Source organism: Lichenostomus cassidix, chromosome 3, assembly GCF_008360975.1.
Source record: "Lichenostomus cassidix isolate B80296 chromosome 3, HeHo_3.0, whole genome shotgun sequence".
Taxonomy (NCBI): Eukaryota; Metazoa; Chordata; class Aves; order Passeriformes; family Meliphagidae; genus Lichenostomus; species Lichenostomus cassidix.
The window spans coordinates 2,004,622-2,013,541 of record NC_139483.1 but is presented as its reverse complement, the minus strand read 5'-3'; the positions used below and the strand labels follow the sequence as shown (position 1 = coordinate 2,013,541).

Here is an 8,920-nt window from a genome sequence, read left to right as displayed (position 1 = left end):
GAGACACCTGAGGTGTGTGCCTGGCTCTTCTGGAAAGTCAGAGCAGGATCAGGGGCTGAACCTTTGTGCCTCTTATCCTGCAAACAAATAGCCCAATGCTGGCTGCAGACAGTTTGGAGCTCCCACAGCAGCAACCAAAGCCCCACAGGAGAGCCCAACCCACCAAGGTCCTGTTCAGCAATTCACAAATGAATTCTCCCTCTTCTTTGCAGTCAGTAATTGGAATTTGAAAATCAAAGCCATCATTCCCCAAAGTGCTAAAATGACAGAGACACTGTGTGAGCAAACAATGGGTCTCAGTTCCTTCAGAATCCACCAGAGGCAAGCACAGCCTGGGCTCCAGCCCAACTTGATCCAAGTCTTCCACTTGATAACCACTTGGTGATGTGGAGCTCTGCTGGATGGCTTCAAATTTGCCTCCAGACTGTTACTAATTGTTTTCCTTTATTCTTTCTGCAGTGTTAGCAGAGAGGCACTGGCAGTGTGCTGGCAGTGGAAGCTGCCACTTTGGGAAGAGTTTTGATTAAAATGTACATTGCTTTGATCAGTGGCTTCCCTGTAGAGTAAGATAAACAGCATCAGCACTTTTGGTTGGTGTTCATTCCTGAGGCACATGCTGTGAAGCTGCTGCACTACATTCAGCAAAACTTTAAAAGGAAATTATTGTAGCCAAGTGAGACTTGGAATTGTCCTGAGACTAGAAATCTTAAAATCTAAACCAAAGTAAACCAGCATTGCCTTCCCCCCTCTGTCAAGTAGGGTCTTCCACAATGGCAAGTCAAGAGATTAGGGCAGAGATTTTTTATGTCTGGGCATTTATGTCAGAGGAGGAGGGGTATGAGACCCATGTTCCATAACTAATTTAATGCTTTATGTCTTGTCATTCAGCACCAGAAATATCACAGATTTACACTTTCCTTTGGATGGTGAAGTTTGTTTGGATCTCCCAGCTGGAGCCTGGAAGAGCTGTCTGAAGTGTAGCCATGGTCTTTATGTCAAGACTTTAAAGTGCTACTTTTTCCTCTTTTTCCCTTTTTTTTTTTTCTTTTTGCCTTTTCCCTTGTGAAGCCAAAATTATGTCTATTACAGGAAACTAGCATAGCTGTTAGCACATATAGCTTTCATGGAAATCGTTTGTTTTCTGCACTACAGCTTTGTATGCAAAATTTAGGTTTCAGCATTTGTTTAAAATTTTCTAATGCTTGAGGCCTACATTTCTAGGGAAGAGAATGCAAAAAACCCTCCATGACTAAATATGTCAAGAGAATGGCAAGTAGCTTAATGATGCTACTTAGAAGCTCATAAAGGAAACGCAGGCGTTAGAGGAGAATATAGGGTTGTACTTTGGCTTTTAAAAGGGAGCTTTTAATGACATTTTATTATTTCCTAGGAGAAGGGCAATTTCTCTGCTTGGGGTAGGAACAAGCCCATCTTTCCCTGGGCCAGATCCTCAGTAAAAACAGAATGGCTGAGCTTGGCCAAAGCTGCCCCAAATACCATCCAGGCAATGGATTCTTCCACTCCCTGCCAAGGTGATGGCACAGCTTGGGTGCTGCTGTTGAGTGTGGCTCAGTGGCACCAACACCTCTGTGCACCCCTGCTCTGTCCATTCAGGGGCCTTTTGTCATAAACTTGCCATAAAACTGTTTTACAAGTCACTCTGCTCTCCAGCTTTTCCTCATTAAGGGCATTGCTGCTTCAAGGAAGTTCAAGCTGCTGCACATTTCACATCTGCATTCCTTGACGTGTTTTGAAATGATTTTAAAACAACTGGGAGAGGAGGACTAGGCTGGGGAGGGGAGGGGGCCTGAATGCTTCAAAGAGAAAGTAGATCAACATGTAAGCCCCAAATTACATAACTAGCCCCACCAAGGAAATAAATTAATTTGTTTCCCAATGGCTTATTTATATAACCCTTTAATTATAGCCAACTGTATCACCAGTGTTATACCATGGGAAAATGTAAAACTGTTAAGCAACCTGCCACTCCGCCCTCCCCAGACTGACAACACAATCATTAAGCAACAGCTACATGTTGGGACATCACCTTCTCTTTTGTCTTTCAGAGGTATAGTTCAATAATGTGGCTATGAAAATGTGACCTCAGCCCTAACTCCTTTTCTAGGGCTTTTGTGTGCTCCTGAACTGTATCTCCCTGCTGGTTAGTAAAAATGGGACAGCATTTGGTGCTTGCAGCACCAAAAGGGATATTGTTCAAAAGTTCGCTATTTTCCCACTCTGCCCATGAGTCACAATCAGGCACTGAGTCCTGCTAACTGTGGTCACTGCCCAGCCTCTGCTGGCTCCTCAAATGTGGTAAGTTTAGGTAGCTCTGTTGACTTCAATTAAAGCCTTTCTAATTGTTTCTAATTCCGCAGGCACCAGCTGAGCCCTTGGATTCTGCCCTCCAAAGGGCCAGTGTGTTAAAGCAGCTCTCTGCAGCTTTGGGAGCTGATGAACACCTCCCACTAGGAGTCATTACAGCAGCCTGTGGTGATGAACAGCATCTCTGCAGCCACAGGGAAGATTTTGCAGGTGAGAAACCACAGAATTTTCTGAATCTGAAGCTGTCCAAGCTGCTGTTTCAATCCACTTCAGAGGACAAGACAAAAATATTTCTGACAAAAATAATCCTGGCGATTGGAGATAAAGCTGTCTGTGGATGTGGACAATGCTATGCCTTCAACTAGGGGGCTGCAACAAGGGTTTTGTTATAAATGATGGAAATTCTTCCTAATGTTTTTATGTTTGGATTGTCTTTCAGTAGTTGCATCACTGGAATCTTTCAGGTACCAAGATCTTCTCTGGGAAGGGGTAAGTCTTGGTGGCTTAGCAGCACTGTGATATGAACAGCTTTATTTAGGGGCAAAGATAACTCATCTCAATGCTATATTTGCCAACAGAGTTGCATATTAATGCCCCACGTATGACCAAATTAGAACAGATTATCAGGGAGGCTTTGGAATCTCCATCAGCCAGACTCTATCCATCAAGCTGGTTATCCTGCAGATAGGCATCATTCCCACCACGTGTCAGGAGGTTCAGTGCAAGGGCTGTGCCAGGTGTTTTGGGAAGGTCCTCTGTGATTAGAGGAGTCATTCCAGGCTCTGTGTTCAAGAATCAAGAATGCTCTGCCCAAAGTTCAAAAGCAGCTAAAGAGAAGGAGCAGGCAGGAATTACCCACAAGAAAACTCCTCAATTAACTTGCCAAATAATCCTTTCTTTGTATTTATGTTTAATTGAAAGATGGCATGAAGTGAGTTTTAGCAAACCATTCCTGCACAGGGAGATGAAACAATGCTCTGTCTTCTCCACCCTTTGAAGCAGCATTTCTCTGGCCATGCCTGCCATGCCTGAGGATGGCCTTTCAACCATGTTCTGTGTTAAAAACACATCAAAAGAAGGTTGGTCGAGTCCTTCTAAAGGCAGCCTCTCTCCTCCCCTTTCTCACAGAGCTGCAACATGGGGCAAGGCTTAGAGTGAGGAACATCATCTCTAATCCCAAAAAAATGTTTTGGCTTACAGTGTCTGCTTTTGAGATGGGAAGAGCAGGTTACCCAGTTCAAGGGAGCTTAATTATTTCAATCTCAGTTCTGAGCTAAGAGGGTGGAAAATGAGGATTTTAAGAAAAGGTGGGGGCTTTGTATTAAGCAAAAATTCAAATGTTGAGCTGCAGGCTAGCTGCTAATATACCAAAGGCATTTCATCTCGGGATTTTATTATGACTGAAGAGAGATACAAGATTACTTTAAAATCTTAGCTATGGCTGCAATAAATAAATACATTTCCAGCCCTCATGGTGGTGGAATAATGCCGTCAAATGTGAGTAGCGTGCATCTACCCCAAAAGCCTGAAAACAAGAATAAAATGATGAGACAGCAACATTCTTGAGCAGCAGACTATAATTCTGTGATTTCTCATCAGCATGCTATAATTCTGTGATTTCTCATCCAGATCTAATTAAGGCTTGCAACAATGAGATCTGTATGGACCCATACACCTCTTGCTGACATTTCAGATGATATCCTTACAGAAAACAGAACAACTGTGCTGAGATGGAGAGGATAAGATTGGTCTGGAGAAAACACAGTTTGGTCAGAATCCAAAAGCCAAATTCCTGGATCTTTACAAAAGTTTAGTTAATATATGTTTATGTCTTTTTCTCACAAAGTATCATTTCCTGATTTTGGCTGGAGATAGTCGAGTACCTTGACAAAGCCTATTTCCATGTTGTGTTTAGCTCAACAGAAGCCAAGAGCTGGGAGAAATCTCTAGGGAAAACAGCCTTTCCTCCTTTCACTGGTTGTTTGGCTGTCAATCTTCCCCAGGGCTCCCTGATGATTCAGCATGGAGTCAGCAACATAAAATCTTTCACTGAACTTCAAAGTCTTATTTTAAAACAAATGCTCTCGTTCAGAAATACAAGAGCAGAAAGCTGAGGCTCTCCAAGCCTCCCAGGTTTGTCTAGACTCAGCTGGCTGGAGCTCTGCAGCCCTGGGAGCTGGATTTTAATGGGAACATCTTACTGGAAAGCCCTGGTCTGCATTAGCATTTATTTCTGCACTGTGACTTGGTTGCTTCACTGCATCTTGCAATAGCCAGAGCTGAGTGGGAGCTGTGATCTGGTAACTGGCAGGCAGGTGGGGCTTCTAATAATCTGCTCTTCTTTTGGGAAAAGGAAGGGAAAATACCAGGTAGCCAAAAAAAAAATAAAAATTGATCAGGAGGCCTGGAGAGACATTATCACCTGGAAAACAAGGATATGATCTGGAACTGATTTCCATTCTCCCTAATATTCCTCAGTAGAACAAAACATCTGTGAGCTGGATTGCTGGAGAGAGCTGGTTCTGGAGAAAAGCTGGAATTCACCCCACCAAGACATAACCTTCTCTAGTGGGAGTAACATCAGCACAAAACACATCAAACTGGAATGGCTCTCACAACTGTTTGCAGCTCAGGAAATCAATTGCTGCACTGCTGTTTGTAACCAATATCTTTTTATCTCCACTCTGTGCCCACTTTTGGGTAATGCAGCACAGTCACATTGCTGTCATTGCTGTGTGTGTGGAAATGGGGATTTATGGTCCTCTATGTTATGGCTAATGAAATTATCAGGGAAAAAGAAAACCAAAACCAAATTCTATATTATAATTCTTTGGGTTATGCAGCTGCACAAATGATACATGGAAACAAATAAACCTGCACTTTTTTAACCAGGAGAAAATGGACTAATGTTGACTGAAAAGTATACAGTTCAATTCCGCAAGAAGAATGTTTTCAGTGGAGAAAGGCCAAAATTAGATCCCTGTAGGCAATATTTAATAATAATTTTTTCTCAGTTTCCAGAGAAAGTTTTGGCATTTTCAGTTGCCTCATGAAAAAATGAAAATAAAAAAAGGTATTCAAGGAGCACAGGCTCTTTCCTGTGAACATCCATGTTCAGCTGAGAGCTCCATTTTCTGACCATGGCAACAGTTGACAAATAATTTGGACCAGCCTAGGACACCTTGGCACCAAGGGTGTAAATGATGCACCACTGGCAGCTCTCATTCCCTGTGTGGCTTCTCTCTGTCACCCAACCTCCAAAGGAAGTCCATCAGGAGCTACCTGGAAGTCGACGGGATGAGTCCTTAATCTGACAAGGCCGCCCTCGGTGCAGCATTTGCTAAAACACTGAAATTTGGCTCTTTTCCCCCTGAATCCTCATTGATCCTATAGCAGAAGTGTTTCTGCTGACAGCACATCCCTACCAGCCGAGGCTCTGGCCTTCTTTCAGCCTCCTTGGGTAGTTTTTTGGCATGTTCCTGCAGGCGGGTTGGGACGGATCCAGGGCGGGGGTGAAGGGAACAGCATTCCTGGGCTCTTAGTAGTGTTGACCATTGTCTTGATGTGAATGCACAAAGCCTTCAAAGGCAGAAAGGTGACTCCCTGTCATGTCCAACCCTCCTTGGAGCCCTTTCAAGGCAGAGAGGATCAGCAGAGTCCATGCCTGAGCCCAGGACACGCTGCTGTCTCCTCGAGCGGGCGACGGAGATTATTGTGGTGAATAGTAACAGTAGATGAGGTGCTATCTTCCCCTTTAAATTGAGCCATTCAATTGGTCATGAATGGCTGAGTATTCCTTGCTGGCATCTGGGACTTGGGTTTCAGTGCTGGGAATAGAGTGAATAGGATCAATGGTGAGGCTGAAGTACAAAAAGAAGGAGCAAAAAAGGGCAAAGGACTAAAACCGATAGAGACAAGCAATTACAAGGTGTATTAATGTACGCTGGGCTTGGCTGGAAAGAGGGAAGAACTTATTGTTATTCTGGGGGATTTTTTTCCACGGAATATAAAGGGGAGGGAAGTGAATATTTGTCATTCAGGCAAAGCTGTGGTTGCAAAGAATAAAGAGACCTTTTAGAACATGGCAGCTGCCCCTGAGCCTGGAGCATGGTACTTGATACTCCAATCTCCCCTCCTAGAGCTTTTGGGCCAGCTTTTGAGAGCAGCCAGGAAGGCATTCAGAGGGAAGACAATGACAAACGTCAAGAAAGAGAGAGGAAACCTGGAGTTTAAAAGGCTATTGAGTGACAGGCGGGTTAGATCAAAGGCAGACGTTTACCAGGTATTTATAATTGCAATGCTAATCAGGTTAATCATAGAAAGCAGAGCCCAAGGGCGGATGCCTAGGCAGTCTTAAAGCACACACACATATATATTTTATGCACACACATACATAAGGAACACACATATATATATAATATATATATATATATATATATATATATATATATATATATATGTATGTATATATTGTACTTCAATAGCCATTCAGTCAATCACTGTCACCCATGCTGGTTTTCTCTGGGATTTAAAGGAAAAGGAGCTTTCTGCAGGCAGAGCATTCAAACCCCTCTCACTGCCAGAGCCAGTTTTGGAGGGAACACACAAAATGGGGATAAATCACATATAAATCACTGGAAAAAAACAGAGTCAGAATTTGTTTCTTCATAAGAAGGAAACAAATCCCCCCAAATCTGTTCTCAGCAAGACTGTCTTTGTTTTCACAGCTTTTAACACAGGGAAAGGAGAATCCTTATGAAAGGATTTTTAAAGCCCAATTTCTTATCTTGCTAATTTGGAGGGCTGGATTTTCCAGGACCTCAGTGCCAGTTACACAACCAAAAGAGCATCAGCTTTTCTAAAGGCTGAACAATTTTGCAAACATGGGCTCAACTTTGAGCACTTTTGCTTACCAGCCCTTTTCAATCTTATCTCTCTCACAGACATGCTCTCTCTTGTTATCATTCTTCCACCCATTCCTTTCCTATGCCACACACAGATTTCCAAAAACAAAACAAAAACATTTCCTATGGGAGTCTCTCCACACTCGTTTTGAGGAAAGGCTGTTTCTGTTCGCCCTCTGTGGTGTGCAGCAGTCCCAGCTGCGTGTTGCAGCAACTACAGCTACAGCAAGATTTAACAGAATAATTCCTAAAATCACAGTTTTGTCTGATTTTACCAGCAAAACCAGTCCAATGTCCTGCACTCCCAGAGCTAGAAAAAGAAAGGTTATGTATAACAAAATACCACCCACAAACTATTAATGAGAGAGCATAGCAACGGTAAGTGAGTAATTGTGTACACATCCAAACCTTTTCTCCCAAGGACTGCTGGTGACAGAACTTTTTGTCCATAAATCAATAGCAGGAGCACTAAATCTTATTACATGTCTGGACTAATTCCTGAAATTATAGGGTCTCTCTCAGGAGTTTTAGGAGCATGTAGTACAAATAAAGGCAAATTTTGAAAATTATATTAATTATCTGGGAGGTATCATGTCCACAAGGAAAGGTGCTTCTGGTCATGGGCTATAAACTCCCTATTCAAACACCATCAGAGAGCAGTTTTCTCCATAGACAGCAATTATATTCACGCTTTAAATAATGTGAATTTTTCTTCTTTTGTGCTAGGTCCTGCAGAGATGTGAATATTCACCTCGTGGGCACAGGGTGCTCACACTGACAGCGAATCTGTTGTGTCCCCACAGCTGAGAGCTGGGATTAGACCCTGGGCTGTGGCTTCCCAGCCTCATCCTGCCTGTGGGATCTGAGCTCTCGGATGGGCATTGTGACAAGGAGCAGGATGGGGTTAGGGCACAGCCCAAGGGGTGCCCATGCCCCAGAGGCTGCGTGGGCAGGAGAGCATGCCCAGCACAGACATTCTGGGCAAGTCTGAACAGCCTCTGCTGAACTGCTCATCCTGATACTTCCTTCTGCAGAACTGGAAGGAAGGGGAAGAGTGGGGCAAGGGCACAGAAAGACGTACACCCACACACAAACCAGAATTAATTTCTGGTGTTTGCGGTGAAATCACAGCAAAGGTCCCTTATTAACTCTGGCCAAGGACAAGTGAAGGTATCATCTCCTATCTCACTGTTGTTTTCATGCATCATTTTTCACACATGGTTCATTAAAAACAAGGATCAGAAAACACAAATACCGAAACCTGAATATAAGGGTCTGTTTGAAAATATTTTCAGTTTAATGCAGCTAAGATGTGTTTCTACACGTCATTGCTAAGTGAAGCCTGTGACACCATTACATTGCAAAGGAAACAGGACTTTAAAAGGTTAAAAATGGGCCAAACCCATAATATACCATTTTCTGTCTGGAGCAGGATTAGGATGACATTCAGAGGTTCAGGTCTGAGATAAAAGTTTGGGTCTGTCAGCATAAGCATCCCACGAACAACTCAGCCAATATTCAGCCCCAACAGCGGAGAGATCGTAAGTTCATTTGGAGGCAGTCTGGTCTTGCAAGAGCTCTGCCATTTTGGACAGCATCCAAAAAAGCAAGCAAAAAGGGGCCTCTGGTTGATTTTTTTTTTTTTTAATCATTATTATTGTTATTATTATATTTTGGATCCCACTCTGGGT

The 8,920-nt window shown here is 43.2% G+C and overlaps 1 long non-coding RNA gene across 3 annotated transcripts; it reads left to right on the top strand.

Annotated features, from left to right (window-relative positions):
* Positions 1-2,154: 2,154 nt before the first annotated feature.
* On the top strand, positions 2,155-5,224 carry LOC146438860 (uncharacterized). 3 transcript variants are annotated; one of them, XR_014850522.1, is made up of 4 exons: positions 2,155-2,326; positions 2,452-2,535; positions 2,765-2,814; positions 4,807-5,224. It is a non-coding gene; the product is annotated as an uncharacterized LOC146438860 (long non-coding RNA). The 3 variants fall into 3 exon arrangements; XR_014850521.1 differs by having other exon boundaries at positions 2,155-2,535; XR_014850523.1 differs by having other exon boundaries at positions 2,155-2,535; positions 4,804-5,224.
* Positions 5,225-8,920: the final 3,696 nt, after the last annotated feature.